Source organism: Chelonia mydas, chromosome 2, assembly GCF_015237465.2.
Source record: "Chelonia mydas isolate rCheMyd1 chromosome 2, rCheMyd1.pri.v2, whole genome shotgun sequence".
NCBI lineage: Eukaryota > Metazoa > Chordata > Testudines > Cheloniidae > Chelonia > Chelonia mydas.
In genome coordinates, this window is record NC_057850.1 from 238,782,723 (window position 1) to 238,799,643 (window position 16,921).

Here is a 16,921-nt window from a genome sequence, read left to right on the forward strand (position 1 = left end):
TAAAAAAGATAGAGGATACACCATCTTGTTGGTAATGAAACAAGCTGGAAATCAGTGTGGGGAGAAAAGCAGTTTTCTGACAGGTTGCTACTTACAGACTGTTATTTTTGCCCTGTTATTAATATTTGCCTAAGCTTGCTGTAGTAAAGTTAGTAAATGCATTAATTCTGATCCACGTCTCTAACCAAACCTGCATTATAGAAATGCTAGATTAGTAATTACTCTAATCCAAAAAAAAGTGAAGCTACTGAATGTCATTGCAGACTGTGAGTATGCCTTAGATAAAAGCTTTTCCCAAGACAATCTTGCTTTCTCACAGAGAGGGAATAAGACACTACCGCCACATTCCTGGTGCTATGCCTGAACAGTTAAAGTTAGGGTTATTGTAAGATATTGTAAGTACTTGAAAGTAAAATAAAATTGATTTAATAAGCAGAATGTCAGAAATGCCCAGCTGCAATTTGTTAAGACTATAAAGATGCTAATACAAAAGGGTTTACCAGAGCTGTGAATTCCACCTAGTCTGTAATTGTCATTGCTTCGGAGGCCTAAGATAAGTTTCTGTCAGCTAGCTCGTCAGCTCAAGCTGTTCTTTTAAAGCCTTTGAGTACATTATTTCTTCTTCAGATTCTGGAAATTAACCAGACAGTTTGGAAGCCCTAAATGTCAATTATTCATGTGTCTTTTAATTATTGCCTCACACAAAATCCATTGGGCGTGCTTGTCTGATAACTTTCTAGAAAGGCTTCAAAACAGGCTTTCTGTGGCGACTTGCAATAACTAGCCGAATGCTAAAAGGGGGACTCTGCAAAATTGGATTGTCACTATTATATATTTACCAGAAACTCCATCTTTTTGTTCAAAATTTTAGTAACAAATAGTGCCCTAAAAGTAAGTAAAACAATCAAACGTGTACGTGAACGGATACTTGAAATAGAAAAGCAGCAGCCTGCATATAACTTTGACTTATTTCAACAAATCTTCAATATTTTCTAATAGCTCATACCAAAGGGTCTTCTACAGTTGTGCTTTATGCTGTGTCACAAAAGAAATATTATCTAAAGTACTAAGCAAGGGAAAAGTCCACCCCACAATTAATGTGGTTTAAATCTGTTAGTTTGTAAGGCTCTCTGTTTTTACCTAAACCTAGCTCTACTGACTTTGTAATAAGTTATATGTGCTTTAGCAAACCTAGTTATCAGGACGTTAAAATTTGGCCACAGACTGTTATCCTAAACTTGGGTACAGAAATGAATCAATAATTCATTTAACTATAGAAGAAAGATTCAAAGGCTAATTACACTTGTTAGTTTTGTTTCTAAAACAACAGAAAAAGTGAAGATCTTTAATAAGGTGCCGTTTCCTGTAAACTGTGTTTTGCTGAAATAATATGGAAGTTAGGCATCTTCTTCAGACAGCAAAGTTGCTAAACGGTAACTATTTGCAGAATGCACAACTGGAATTTGGTAGAATTCCTGAAAGGAATTGACACATTTGTCCAATAGTAGATAGACAACTTTCAGGAGCTAATTTCTGATTCCTTGAAATATGGACATTTGTAACCAGTTTCTGAATATTTTAACTGGTTAGCATGTGAATTGTGTTATCATTCTAATTTCCCTGCCCATAGGCTCATAGTGCACACTCACAAAAATTCATATGTTCATGAATATATGATGACAACTTAAGAAAAACCCAGTATTAAACCTGTTGGATCTGTTTTTTAGGGCACACCAGTTTCCATACTGATTGTATGTATTTTTTTTTTTTTACTAAGACCAGTTAATTGCTGATACAAAGGTGTTCTTCAGTGCATCAGATATATTGAGCACTCAACAATAAAAAAGGAACACATCTTTTACATGAATGAATATGGGTCCTACTGTTTTTCAGATACTGCGCACAATGTAATCTATTTTAATCAATTGAGAAAACCATTTTTAAAGGATTATACCAAAGGTTTATGCATTTAACTATTTTCCAGTGTGTGTTTTACTATCTACAGCAGGTACACTTTTGTCAGGTGTTACTGAAGAAAATAAACAGGGGGTCGGGTGGCTGTGTGCATGTGTGTGTGTGCGCGCATGTATGTGTGTGTTTATATATTTATATATAATATGTGTGTGTGTACACAAGTGCACACAGAGACGCTCACCTCAGTGTTCAATTTTAATTTAGTAGAAATCAGTGTGAGAAAATGAAATATATCTAAAGACACACAAGTGAGTTTACAAACAGATCATTTATAGAAATAAATTCATTATACCAGCTATATAGTACATATTTGATGTGTTTATGTATCAGGTTAGAAAGTTGTACTACTTTATAAAACACTTAGGCATGCTTTGGAGTAGAAGCAAGTATTGCTCTCTATTTGATGCCATTCTTTATCTCTTTCTGATTTTACTTTCCAGGTTTTTGTTTATTTTCTTACACTGCTCGATGTGAATTTTAATGCCATGCCTCTGTGTATCAGTGTATAATCCTTTGCTGTGTTTTTCATTGATTCTGGCACTATGCTTTAGGAGTTACGTTACCTCAGAGGCAGTTACATCTGAGGGAAACAAATTGCATTCTACAAAAGTTAAATTTCTGCATTTATTTAGGATAAATATAGTGAAAGGGACATACTCTCACAGGGACAGGCACTATTTCTGTATATGTAAATCAGGCAGCGGGGAGTGTAACCGCCATGTGCTGTATGGTTTCAATGTTCAAAGATATAGTTCAGTTATTATTATTCCCTGTATTATGTTTATAGTGAATGAGTCTCAGGGCTTAGTTAAGACCCTAGTATTAATGGTATAAACAAATATCCATGCAGTGTGTATCACATTACAAGCATATTTACATAGAAATTTAATTTAGTTTTACACTTCTTGCAGAAAGTGTATTGGAAGGCTAAAATATTCTGATATTCATAGCTATTTTGTAAGCAATTATGGTTAGGAATAGTTGCACTATCATTCAGAAAATAAAAATTTTAACTCTTAATGGTAAGTAAATATCATAATTTCTCAAAGAGCAGATGTAAAATAAAGACAGATATTTGCCAGAATATCAGCATGCTAATTTTCTGTAAATTACTTAATGGCAGGTCTGTAGCAGTATTAATTTTGTTCTTTTAATCTATGTCTATGGTGTGATCTGACTTTACAGAAATATGCTTAATAATTTGGATAAATCCATGTTAACATTTATCCATGTTAACATTTAGTGGCTTGTGTCCCTTTGCAAAACAACAAAAAACACCTTGCAAATTCATATGTGTACAAGTTTGAAACATAATAGGTTATAAACAGATTACTGGTAAAATTCACTTCAGAGCCTTGAACAAATTCTGTGTAGAAATAGGAAGGGAAGGGCAAGAACTTTAAAAAGAAAGTTTGTTTTCAGATGAAAATGCTTAAAAAGGGACTAAAATAAAACAGAGTTGTAACATGTTAATCATGCTGTAAAAGGCCAAACTTTCATAAGCCTTCCTCATCTTGGTGGAAATCAACATTTGGAATCTTAACGTGAAGTTGGTGGGTTGGAATGTACCACTGCTTCATTATTTTCCAATACACGACAGCAATTAAATTTACTCATTGTTTGAGTGTGATTTCTTCAAAGCCATTAGTTAAACTTAATCGTAGGAAAATGGAGTGAATCAGATATAAACGCAAAGTGAAATACTGCAATAGAGAGAGCGAGAGAGAGCTGAGCTCGCTATTGATATTGAGGGGCAAGAAATAAAAGTTGGCAAAATAAATACAGTAAGTGCAGCGGATGGTGAGAGAGACAGGATTATGATGCAATGAAATTCCAGAAAAAAATAATGAAATAACAAGATTGTGCTGAGGATGGAAAGAGGAAGTCAGCTTGAGTCTTCATCACCCAGCAATGCCAAAGTAATAAATAAGTGTGTTTCATCTTGGTTCAGGGACACAACTCCTTCTCTACAACAGGATTGTGTCGTGTTTCAAGATGCGCTCTGCTTATCTCATACCCTGACAGCTCAAGAGGAAGGGCCTGGATTTGATGATAAAATTAAATTGATTAAGCCTTTATCCATCTAATTTTCAACCTTTTTTCTTTTAACTATTACCTCCAATTTCTAGTGATCCGTGTAATGACAGCAATTGGAGATTGCATCAAGGGCATTAGCTACGATGGCTGAACTTAAATTTAGAATAAAAATATGGGATTCATGCATTGATATCTAAATAGCGGAGGATTTGGTTACAGCATAATTGCCTCTTCCTAGCAACTGCATGTAAGTGAGGGGTCAATAAAAATGAGCATTTTACTTTACCAGAGAGAGCAAAATATTTTGGATTAACCTTCACATGTTTATGTAAAGGAGAAAAAGTACTAGCATATAAATCAATAATATATTCACACTGTACCTGTGCACACCTTGTAAATAGCTATCTTCATTTTTTCAAACAATTAGAAATTAATTCAGGTTTTTTTGCTTCCTATTATGGCCGTTCAAAATCTCTTAAAGACACCCACAAAGCATCACAATGCAGAAAATGACTGTATGTCACTTAACATCTGTCATTTCTCTTTGTGAGTTGAGAAGGTAAATTTTCCCACACGGTTCTACACACCCAGGCTCACAAACTCCAGATTATTAAGCGAGATTAATGCAGTTTTTAAAACATTTACGACAGCCCTTTCTGAAGTTCTACTGTTACAAATGGGAAACACTGCACTAAAAATTAAAGGTCAGTTGAAATTGCCTAATGAAATATCAAAGCCACTAAAGGTCTGTACAAACAGTTTTATTAGCTTTACTTCCATTTATGTCTGTATGTGATAGTAAAAGAAAAAGTGAAACATTAGAATATCTAATATCCACTAATTGAACTACTTGGAAACCCTCCTGGCCAATATGCTATAGGTTTTGTGAGTAGTAATGAACCTAAATTGATTCCTACATTTAGAGCCAACTATCTCGACAACCTTCCAGGCAGTTTACAGTTTTTCCTTTGTAAACTATTAGTTATCGAGACAATAAAGCTGATATGCATCAGCAGATACATCAGTCTAAAAGGGTCCATGATAGACTTGACATTTTTTTTATGTATCACAGCCTGATTTCCCTGTAAATTACATAAGCTCCAATAGTAAATAAAGTGCTTACATTTCTTCCCTATCTAATCTTCTTTCCCTGTTGGCTGCATTGTTTAAGATTCAGACAACCTAGCAGAGTTTGCAAAAGCATGTTGTAATTGTGAATGTAACAAAGGAGCACTTTGTTAACTCATGGAAGCAGCTTATGACTCCTAATAGTGACTAAGCCTTGGTAATTCATAAAGTAACCAAATGTGGTACCTTTAGTGTACAAGTGATCTGGTGGCTCATTGTTAAGTTTTCTTAATATCTCTTCTTTAAAAGGTGTATTTTTTCCTTTTTAACATGCAACGAGAGAAAGCATTTACTATTTATTTGAAAGGTTTCAGAGTAGCAGCCGTGTTAGTCTGTATTCGCAAAAAGAAAAGGAGTACTTGTGGCATCTCTAAGGTGCCACAAGTACTCCTTTTCTTTTTATTTATTTGAAGTATGTAGATGTATTTCTGGGCTCTGAATTAACCATAGCCACTCAAAGCTAAGAACTGGACATCATTGTGAACAGCTTAATGAAAACTTGTCCTGACTGTGCGGCAGCGGTGAGAAAGGCAAACAGAATGTTAGGGGAAAAAAACGAACAGGATGGAAAATAACAATGAAAATATTACAGCGCCATTATATATATGAATGGAACGCCCTCAGCTGGAACGCTGTGTTCAGTTCTGGTCATCTGGTCTTAAAAAGATATCACAGAAGTAGAGGGATCTAGAGATGTGTAACACAAAGAAGTAGTGATGTGGAAAGTCTTTCATCTGAAGAGAGGAAACATAAGAGGGGCGGTGGCAAAGGTATACAATTAATGAATGGTCGTAGGGAAGGTAAATCAGGTAGTCCTCTTTGCCTATCCTTATAATACAACACTGAAACTGAAAGACAACACATTTAAAATTGATAAAAGGAAATATATATTTTATTTAACACATAATGAACCTGTGGAACTCATTGCCTCCAGATATTTTTTACTTCAAGATCTTAATAAGATTTTTTTAAATCCTGTATATATGGATACTGGGCTTGATCCTCCAAAATTGATATCAGTGAAAAGTTTGCCATTGACTTAAGTGAATGCAGAATCAGGCCGGAATTGATGAATTAATAGGATTTGGTTTTTAAATAGGAGCTATAAATCCTTGTTCTTCAAAGCATAATCCAGCCACTTACTAGAGCTGGATGCATTAGGAGGAAACTTGCCCTACAGGAAAGCTATTCCACAACTGCTCACTGTAGTGTTTCTTTCACCTTATTCTGGTGTCCTGGCCATTGTCAGCAATACAGTACTCCAGATTTTGCTGTTGTGGACGATTTAAAATGCCACCAGTAAAATAGCTAGAAAAAACATATGGTTAAAATGACATGTGTGGGCAGATAACTATTTCTTTTTAAGCAAAAGAAAACCAGTGATATGAAATGACGGCCAGATATTATTATTATTTCTTTGTATTATCATAGTATCCAGATACAGTAAATCTTTTATAATCTGTATATTTACATCAGTGGATTAGTCCTGCAACCCTTAAATAGTCTTATTTATGCAAGTGGTCCCATTGAACTGAGGATTGGGTCCCAAAGTAGTTTTAAACGCATTTGATTTTGGATATATGCCACCTGCTAATATTGTTAGGAAGTACTGATAGTAAAGGAGGTTGCTGGTTCTTTTTCTTTTCTTTTTCTTTTCTGGGGTTCAACAGTGGTTCACAACTAGATTTCAGTCTGAAATCTACAGAACAAAGTGACGTTACCATCTTTATATAATCTTTGCTCTCTGTAAGAGAAACTTTGTTCAAAATTATTAGTGGAGTCGCCACTCTCTCGCTGTTAATGAAACACCAGCATGAAGAGTCAAAGGTGTATGAGAAAAAAAAAATTGAACGTGAGAGACTTTGTATCTCCATCCTTGTAGAAAGAGATTTACACCAAATTAATTTAACATAATTGCCTGGTTCTTACCTCTTCTTAGAAGCTGAAAAATGGCTGTTTATTCTTTAAATGGTGATGGAGGGGGGAAGGGAGAAAGGCGGTTAGAAACCATGGGAAATATGAACCGGAAATAAATATCAAACAATGGCTATAACGCCCGCACTAATGACATATCACCCTCATACCAGGCCTTAAGCTGCCACCTCTACTTGCACTGGAATCTCATAGTAAGGTCCTGCGCAGCATGAGCCACGGTAGTAGAATTGTGCCTACTGTATATATATAAAAAATGGTCTCCAGCTGCTCTAGACGTCTAGACATGCTAAATTGATGGGTATCATAAACCCCACGTTGTATTAGGAAATAGCTCTTAAACACAGTGGAATCCACACAGTTCTTACTTAAATGTGGGTTATTATTGGGTTTTATAATATTATGTTTAAGAATTTTATATATACCTGTAGAAATAGACAAAAGATATAAATGCAATAACAAATATAAATATAGTGTGTACATATACATACAGACAGGCATATATATAATAGTCCCAAATATATTGTAGTTAAAACAAATATGTGAAACCATCCAAGGAAAATAGCAAATAGAAAAAAAAATGGAGAAATAAATAAATGGAAGGAACTCCTAATCGCAGTTTCCAAATTATATCTACAGTATATGAAATGAGTACATTTGCTACAAGTTTTTTAAACTTGGTTACTAGACACGATAGCTAATTTAAATAGGTTTTCGTCTAATGAACTCAAATATTGCAGACCCAGAAGTTAAATGAAAACATTTAACATGTTAAAAATGAGAGGATTTGGTTTAAACCCCTTCATGTGCTGATCTTGTTTCAGCTGCATCTATGGCAAAGCTCATACTTCGGAGGGAACAGGGGCAAACCCTCAGGTTGTGTTTTGTATTACATTCATCCTATCATCATCATCCTGGTCCTATCACCTCTATCATACCTGCCACAAAATACATATAGATTCCTGAGTAGTTTATAAGTAAAATAAACTTTCTTTTAGCTTCCTTTCCCCCTTGCCAATCGCTTCTATTGGGATGTTGAAATTTATACAAATGGTAATTTAGGATGGGGTGGGGGGGATCACAGCTATCTGTATTGTCTCTATCCATTGTTAAGCAGCAGAAACAGTAATTAAATTGCAGCTCAGCTCTTGCTCTTTATATCTTTAAAAGTTTTAAAAGAACAGTGTGAGCAGAGAATTTTCCCTAATGTCATGGACAGAAGATTTCCTCGAGCTGCTAACTGCTATGCAGCATATTAATTGGTCTGTGGTGCAGCATTTATTTATGCTAAAGCATCTGATATATTTGTCTGTAAAATCTGTTATTTTAAAAATCACGATATTTGGCTCATCATCACCACAGATCACTTTAAAATGACCAATTTTACGGGCATCTGCCATACTCCACAAAGATTTATTTTATTGAGTGCAGTATTCACAAAAAATACCTTACATGCATTCAGCTGAAAGCCATAAACTTAGTCACCTGATGATAAAAAAGCAAAAAAATCCTCATACTACAAATTCTCCAGTATTCCAACACACGCTGAAAAGGGGGATACCTAGTATTCAAGTATAAACACTACTTCAATTCTCCTAGCACAAACCAAGAGCAAGACTCCGTACATGAACTTGTGTCCTAGCAATAGTGTATAGTAAAAGCATACCTTTCCTCTGCATTCAGTTGCTAGGAGAATGGAGAATTTGTAGATCTAAGCGTGTCTGGGACAAATTGTAAACAGTGAGGATGAAATGCAGTCAGACACCAACTTGTCATGAGTATCCCGCTCCCAATGGATTACAATTTGTTCTCAAAACCAGATGTGTTTGTTAAGGTCTTATCCTACTTTGATTAGTGAGAAGTGAAATAGAAATTAGGAGTCTTTGCTTTTATAAGTGTGGTTTGCAATTGTAATAGGACTAGTAACGGCTTTTACAGAACACACATTTACAGATGCGTTCTAGAAAGTGCACACTTTGTTAGCCAGATGTTATGTTCTGAATAAATGGCATCAGAGTCCAAAAAATAATTCTAGTCAGTGATGTGCTAGAGGGCTCGTGTGAGGACTCCGGGAGTGCCTTGTTAAAATTGCACCCTCAAATTGGAAAGAGGGTTGGGGTGTTTTCCCAGAGATTGTCCTCTTTCTTCAGGTAATTCGAATTCTTCCACACCAGAAAGGATTCTTACTGCTAGGGTTAATAAAAATGCATCATCATCATTGTCATAATACTTGGCACCTGTGCTTTGAATATTCAAAGCACTTATGCAGAAATTGTCATATTACGTCTCAGAATTAGAGAGGCAGACTACCTAAAATTCACAAGTGAGGAAACTGAGCCAGAGTGGTTCATGGACCTCAGGGTCAGGATCAGGTTTAGAATTCAGGAGTTTATAATACCCAGTTCTGTGCAGTAAACCCTTATTCACATTTAAGGAGCAAATTTTGCCTTTGGAATTAATCAAATTGCACCAAATTTTCTCCGTGGAACGTTTTTCTAGGAGAGGACAGCCCCTGGTATCCCTGGCCATTTCAAATTATGGAAGTTAAAAATGTACCATACTGCAGTATCAATATTCACAGTACAGGAACAGAGTGTAAACAAGGTCAGCAAATGAACCTATTCTATTTCTTTTAGAAACAGTGTTGTCTTTGTCTTTGGTAGTGCTTACACAAGTGTTTGTTTTAAAGTGGGAAAACAATGGGTAGGGCCAGATCCTCAGCTGGTGTTATATAGTATAACTCTTTTAATTTTGATGGAGCTAAATTTGTCCCACAGTCACTACTGCTGTACATGTGGTAGAAGGCTTACGGGAAGCTGAGTGAGAACATATTGTTGGGAACCACTTCTTCAAATATTAGCGGCCTATCACAAGCGTTATGTAAGACTAGTATATTTGTGTAAAATATGTGTTCCCTTTTCCGATGTTAAAGGGGAATTTGTATACAAGGCTGATTGAAATGGTTAGAGGTTTTTCTAAAACACATTGAAATGAAATGATAAACTTGAAAGTCATTATACCTTTTAAATTAATCTAATTTTGTGCAATATTTATCAGAAATCTTCACAGTCCCTACATTTGTTCTTTGCCAGCAATTCACTCTGTCTACGTGTGCCCATTTCCTAAGAGACCACTAGGTTGCTGTACTGTTAAGAGCAGTTTCCATTATAAACTGTGTATACTTCTTAGTCATAAGAAGTCATGAGATCAAGAACAAATTTTAAACAGACCTTGAAAATAATAAGCATGCTGATTTTGTAGGTTACAGGATTAAAAAATTACTAGTATCTGCTGTTATTTTTCATTCTGAAAACTAAAAAAAAAAAGTCCTTTTTTAAAAGAACAGAGAAGTTGTGGTTCCTTCATTGATAATGTGTATTAGTGACTTTATTTAGGAACAAAAAAGCCACAAAAATAAAAGTCACCAACAAATTCCTTTCCTTCATTTATTTAGACAAATTCCCAATAATTTGTAGTACACTGACTTGAGCTGCATGTGAATTGGCAAAATAGAAACTGCCTCAGACTTTCACAGTAATGACTGAAAAAAAAATGTTGAAGGATAACTGTAAAGGATCCAAAAAAACCATTATTGTCACAATATATAGTTTATTAAGCAAAGCCTATGTAACCCTCCAGATACATGAATTGCATGCTTTTATTATCTTTCTCTTCAACCAGCCTCCACCAAAACATCTTTCTCTGTTATCCCCACCTGTTGTTCTTGTCTTACATGGGTTTACAATTCAGTGTAGACATGTATGTGGGATCAGGGCTTGTGGACTCAATATTTCCAAGGCTGTCCTTGGGAATCCACACTGCATTCTAAGCCTGGGTTTACAATTGCTGGATCCAGGTCTCAGAGCCACGTCAAAGTGTCCAAACTGCACTATGCAGACCTTCTGACTTGGGTCTGCAGCTTGAGCTGCATCCATACTGCAAAATGACAGGGCTAGCCCCCTGTCTCCCCAAAGAGTCTGAGGAACTGGGTGCTTGCTGACCTGAGTCAGATTGAATTGTGTATGTGGGTGGAAGGGGGGCTTGGGCTCAAACTTGAATCAGAGCCCAGACTTAGTGTGCCATGTAGACATACCAAAGTCCAGTCATACAAATCCTTACTCATGGAGAAAATTTATTCAAGCAAATATTGGGAGTACTTATGAGTGACTCTTAGATTGTACAATGTCTTTAGGGCAGGGATCCTGTTATCCTTTTTTTCGAGTGCCATGCTATTCCAAGGCATTATGGTCCCGATTCAGAAAAACACCTTAGCATTTTCTCAAAAATCCCATCCTTATTTAGCAAAGTACTTACGTACATCCCCAAACCCCTTTGAAGTCAATGGGACCTAGTGCAAGTTTAAAGTTAAGCATGTACTTAAAAGCATTGCTGACTCAGGGCCTGTATAGGTAACAAATCATAGTAATTGTCCTTATGGTAAATAATTCATATTTTAAAATATCCTTAATATATTTATTTAATAGTGTATGTTTTAAAAGGCTCCTTCACACAAATTTTCCCATTCATGCACTTATACTATGTGAAGGATTCATTTCCCCCTGAAAACCTACGCTTTACAATAACAAAAGAGAGTAACCCGCAAAGTATGTTTCTGCACTACTAAGGTTGAAACAGTCCCCAATAAAAGCAAATGTATTGCAAGTCAAGGGGCTGACATTCCTTCCTCCCGCCTCTGTGGTTTGGTACTGCATGAGCCTGTTATATAGCCTCATATTTGCGTATATGCAGCAATAGTTAGACACAACAGGGTGAAGGATGGTTCATCAAGTTTGACTTTAAGCCATCTCACTGGAGGTGGTGTGCATCATTACATTAATATTGCCTGTGCTGGTTTGGCATGGTTTTACATAAATAGACACCTAACCCCCTGTGCAGTCAGACACAGACCTACATGCAAACAGTATGCTTTTACTCTAGTATACTGCAGTGCAGTGTGATTCAGATTACGCTGATTCACTGCATGAGGTTAAAAAAGAGGCTTTTCAATCATCTTCAGTGTATATTTTGTGTGTTCATACACATACAGGTAGACAGACCTAGTACACCATATACTGTTATGCATGCAGTCAAGCATGCACACAGTTACCCAATCTGTACACAAAAACACTGAATGCATCCAATGAAGTGAGCTGTAGCTCACGAAAGCTTATGCTCAAATAAATTGGTTAGTCTCTAAGGTGCCACAAGTACTCCTTTTCTTTTAACAATATTATGGCGCCCTGACTAAATATAGGAAGTGGGCTTCAATCAATTCTGAGACAGCTTCTCTGCGCTGAATATTACATAAATTTCTCGACAACAGCTTGTTTCAGAAACTTTCCCTAATAATGAAGATTAAATTAAATTGTTTCTGCTGCTTTAATGCATATTCATCAGATAAAAGCCCAGACAGTTATTATGATAGTTTCTCTAGCAGGTGGAGTATGTTTTAGGATTTGATGGACACAGGATTTGATGGAGTAATCTCAGTGACATTTTGTGGATTATTTTTATGATGGGGGTTAGCATAAAAAGTGAGAACGTAAGCAGATTTTGAGGTGATTTCATTATGTTTTTACATTTGTTTCCTTTTATCGTTTTAAACCGAGAATAAGTTCATGCTTTGAACAAATGCAAGTCTTTTAAGGCAAGTCATGAACCACACAAATAAATGCTGCCTAAGAAATATATGTATAAGATGACATTAATCATATGCAACAATGTTTCTAAAGTAATTGATTTTATTGCATTTATTTTCTTAAATAGTAGGAAGAACCTGAAGAAAATGTTATTGTATACTTTTGCACAAGTTACATGTTGTGTTATGTGTATGTGCTTGTGCAGTATGCATATTACAATACATGTTTTGGTTCATAAGACGTCACTAATACAATTGATAACACACGCCTCGTGGTCTATGGGAAAATGCAAATAGAAATCAAAGCACAACTTCTCATTTTTAAAAAATTGAACAGAAAAGAAAAGAAAAAAAAAGATTGGTAGCAAAACTGAGCCAAAGAGAGCCGAAGTCTGATCCTGTTCCCATTGAAATCATTGGGAGTTTTGCCATTGGAACAGGATCAGGCTCTATTCCTATTAGGACTCCTGTCCCATAGGTCATGCTCACATGGGTAATCGCATTGTTTTCAATGCAAATTGACTTCAGTGGCAATACTTATATAATTAGTGTCAAATAAACTGGCATTATAAATAATGGGTCACTGCCAAATTAGAGTTTCCAAAAGAAAATGGAAGTTAGAATTGCACACGCAAGAAAAGCCCTTTATTCCGTCTCTGAAGTGTATGGTTAGAATTTAACATTCCAAGGGGTTTAAAAATACATTTGATAACACACAAGACTAACACGGCTGCTACTCTGACACAAGAAGTTATCACACTAGACTCCACATCTGTTAATTGCTTTGTTGCTAAATATCAGTAGCAGCACGGTATCTGACTTAACAGAAATAGACATGTTAAAATGCTATTAATTTCTTTACAGTGTTTTGTTACCAATGAAACTTCAGAGCTATGAATGCATGTTTATAATTAATTTCTACTTAAACTCTTATACGGAGACACGGTAGTAATATGCATATTAATATACACACCGGCACGTGCCCCAGCAATGTTTATGTTAACCTACATGCATATTCATTTACAGGGGCTGAACTCAATGAGAGTTTAGAGATTCCATTCACTAGGAGCTGGATCAAACACATACTATTTAACTTACATGGGGCCAAATTCCAAGCGCAGACTTTGGCTCATCAGGTTTTAATTATTTACCGTTAAGCGTATGTGATGATCTTCCCCCTCTGGTGTTACTACTCTCACACTCTTCCATTGTATGAGCTCACCTCCAGCTGCTTTGCTGTGTCTCCTATTTTGTTTATAAAATCTTGCATTTTATTTCCTTATGCAGCTATAATCATTGATTAATTAACAAACCTTCAGTTCAGAATTTTCCTCTAATTCTCAAGCCATTTATAACCTTAGCCTACAAGCCAAGATTGAAAGTCAGCCTTGTAGTTAATCTTGTTGTATTTTTCATGAATATTGTTTGTGCTTTATTATGCTGGTTATATTCTCTTACAATGAAATTCACCCTGATGTGGAGTCCTCCGCATCATGAGGCCCTGATCCTGCAATTAACTCAGTGTAGACAGGCAGTGTAGACAGCTCCATGCAGGTACAAGAGACAACATGTGCAGAGTCAATTGCAGTGTCACTGATCTCAAGTGTTCAAAATCCATGAGTGAGGCCTCAAAAAATGATGGAACCGGCTTAAAAAATGTGAGATTGTAAATAAGTAACAGATTTGGGGTTGTTTTTGTGCCTTCGGGCTTTTGAGCCTTTAGGGCATACTCACGGTTTCAAGATTTTCTCTGCAAACACAAGGGCTAGAAAAAGGAAAGCTGTGATTCTCACCTAATCACGTGCTTCCAGTAGATGGAGCTTTAAGGAAATCACCAAAAATTTAGTGAGACTCCCAACACTATCAGGAAAGTTGGCAACACTGAGTTTGGAGCCTAAATTGTCTCCCAGTGCTATGAGATGGTGGGAAAACACAGGACAGATGTAGGGCAGCGGGGGAAGGGGGTCTCTGCACCACTGCACTCTGGAAGAGCGCGCTCCACCATAACCAGGTATACCAGGATGCATGGAGGGGAGTACAGCAACCACTATTCCATCCCACAGACGGCAATTGTAACTATAGAAGGACTGTCCTGCAGCTAGACGCCCCGTGCCTGCCAATAGTGTGTGTGGGGGGTCTGCCGATGGGTAAGGGGGGGAGTGAGGGCAGCCAGCTTCAGCAGTGTTATTAGCATGCTCAGTCCCTGTGAACATGCTTAGTACAAGCCAAGCAGCAAATTGTGGGGGGCACATGACCCTGCATGCCCCCCCCCCACAGTGCATCCCCTTATTCACCGCTACAGAAGTCTCCTCCATTAAACTTGTTGTATACCTTCTTTGAAACAATCACAATCTAAAGGCTGGGCGTTTCAAACAGCCGGTTGCCACTGTGTGTTTTCAGCTGAAAACAGTGGGACTGGAAACTCTTCCTTCTGATCTTTTCTAGCTCACCGCACAAAGGGAAGCATGCAAGGTAAATTCTGGCGAGATGCTTTACATTCCTGTACAAATGGAATAATGATCAAAAAAATATTTATTTGCCTGTCCCTTATTCTGAACTAGTCACTGTTCCTAATCTGCACCTAGTAGCACAGAAAAGATGTATTCCTCCGAAAGGGACCAGCCATCATCAAGCATCCCATAATTTATGTAGCAATTATTGTTTACTCACCACTGAAGCAAATACCCTCATGGACTTGCCAGTCCAAGGGACCGAGTCCTTCACTTCACTTGGGTCAAATGGGTAACAGACTTTTTCATACATGATTCTTAAGTACAAATAGAAAAGCTATTGATAGCAGTTGTGATACTGCCAGCCAGCAATCCACTGAATTATTGAGAAATGATATCTGTTTTGTTATTCATACAGTCGGAGCCTATAAAAAGCTCTTGCAATATTCTGTGCTACTGTTTGCAGTAGTGTTCACAGAGGCAGCCTGGTTCCCGGGCTTCAGCTGAGCTCTGCACAGCAAGGACGAGGAAAGCAGGCCCTCCATGTGCCAGGACGGCACACTGCTCTGATGAACTCTTGCACATAAACTCTGGAGAGCGTTGTGCATTTTAAAGAGGCAGGTCAGGGGGCACCTCACTGAAGGGTTACTGAGTCTTTCTACATGAAGAATGGGGTAGATGAGTGCATTGTCACCCAAAGAAGATGGTACCTGAGAAGTGTCAGGAATACTGGTTGTGGGAAAAAGGGGACCAACAAGCCATCCCCCAAAGACACTGAATGCCTAGAGGTGGGTGAGATATGTGGCTGTGTCCTGAAGATGAGTTTATGACACTCTGAGTGGAACACCCTCCTCCTCAAATGAACGATGAAGAGAATCAGGAAATTCCCTCCCTTTCCCCCCACAATCCATATTCATCATGTACATACACATGTCCTCTTCACTTTGAGCAAAAATGACAAAAATGGCAGTATAGCCTCACAACGACATGTCTGTGTTCTTAATTCCAGCCAACAGAGACAGTTCTCAGTGCCTGTATTTCCTATGCACAGGTGAAAGCTCTGTTTTAACATTATACTTGCAAAAACCACGGATAATTATTGTGAATTGAGACAGAGGCATTTTAAAATCAATTAAAACAATTCCAACACCCTAGCTGAATTCTTTCCCTTCCAGTTTAGAGATACCTGTATATTTACATAATACAAAGGTTCATAACTACCCTCTTAGAATATTATCCCAAACACTGGCCTGGTCATCCCCTCCCTCCCATAACATGCAAGGGCCTGCTCTCCATGCACTACTGTGTAGAAGTTGGCTAAAGCAGCCAGGTTCCCTCTATAAAGGTTATGGGTGCAAGAGGGGAGAGAAAAGGCTACACAGTTGTCCATGAAAAGAAAACAGATATTGTGGTAGATTCTACATCTCTCAATTTCCGCCGAGAACAGCGCAAAAGCCAATGGCTGGAAACCAGTTACAGCTCCATGAATTTCTGCACAGATGATTAGAGCAGCCTGGCAGTTGCTCTAACTTGTGCCAGCTGGCAGTGGCCCCTAAAAAGTGGGACCATGGGGAGGGAGGTGTAATAGATAGCTGTACTGGTTCTACTCCCCCATGTACCAGGGCAGTGGTTTTCAACCCTTGGGGGTCTGCAGACTGTGCCTAAGGGGGTCTGCGAAAGGTTGTCATTACCATAGAACATTGGTTTTCAACCTGCGTTTTGCAGACCCCTGGGGTTCCAGAGGCTATGTCTAAGACTTCCA

General features: G+C 37.4%; 1 protein-coding gene across 2 annotated transcripts in view; it reads left to right on the forward strand.

Moving 5' to 3' along the window:
* Nucleotides 1-16,921, forward strand: part of ADARB2 (adenosine deaminase RNA specific B2 (inactive)) — a 427,219-nt gene that overhangs the window by 1,787 nt on the left and 408,511 nt on the right. The gene's annotated exons all lie outside the window — the stretch shown is intronic.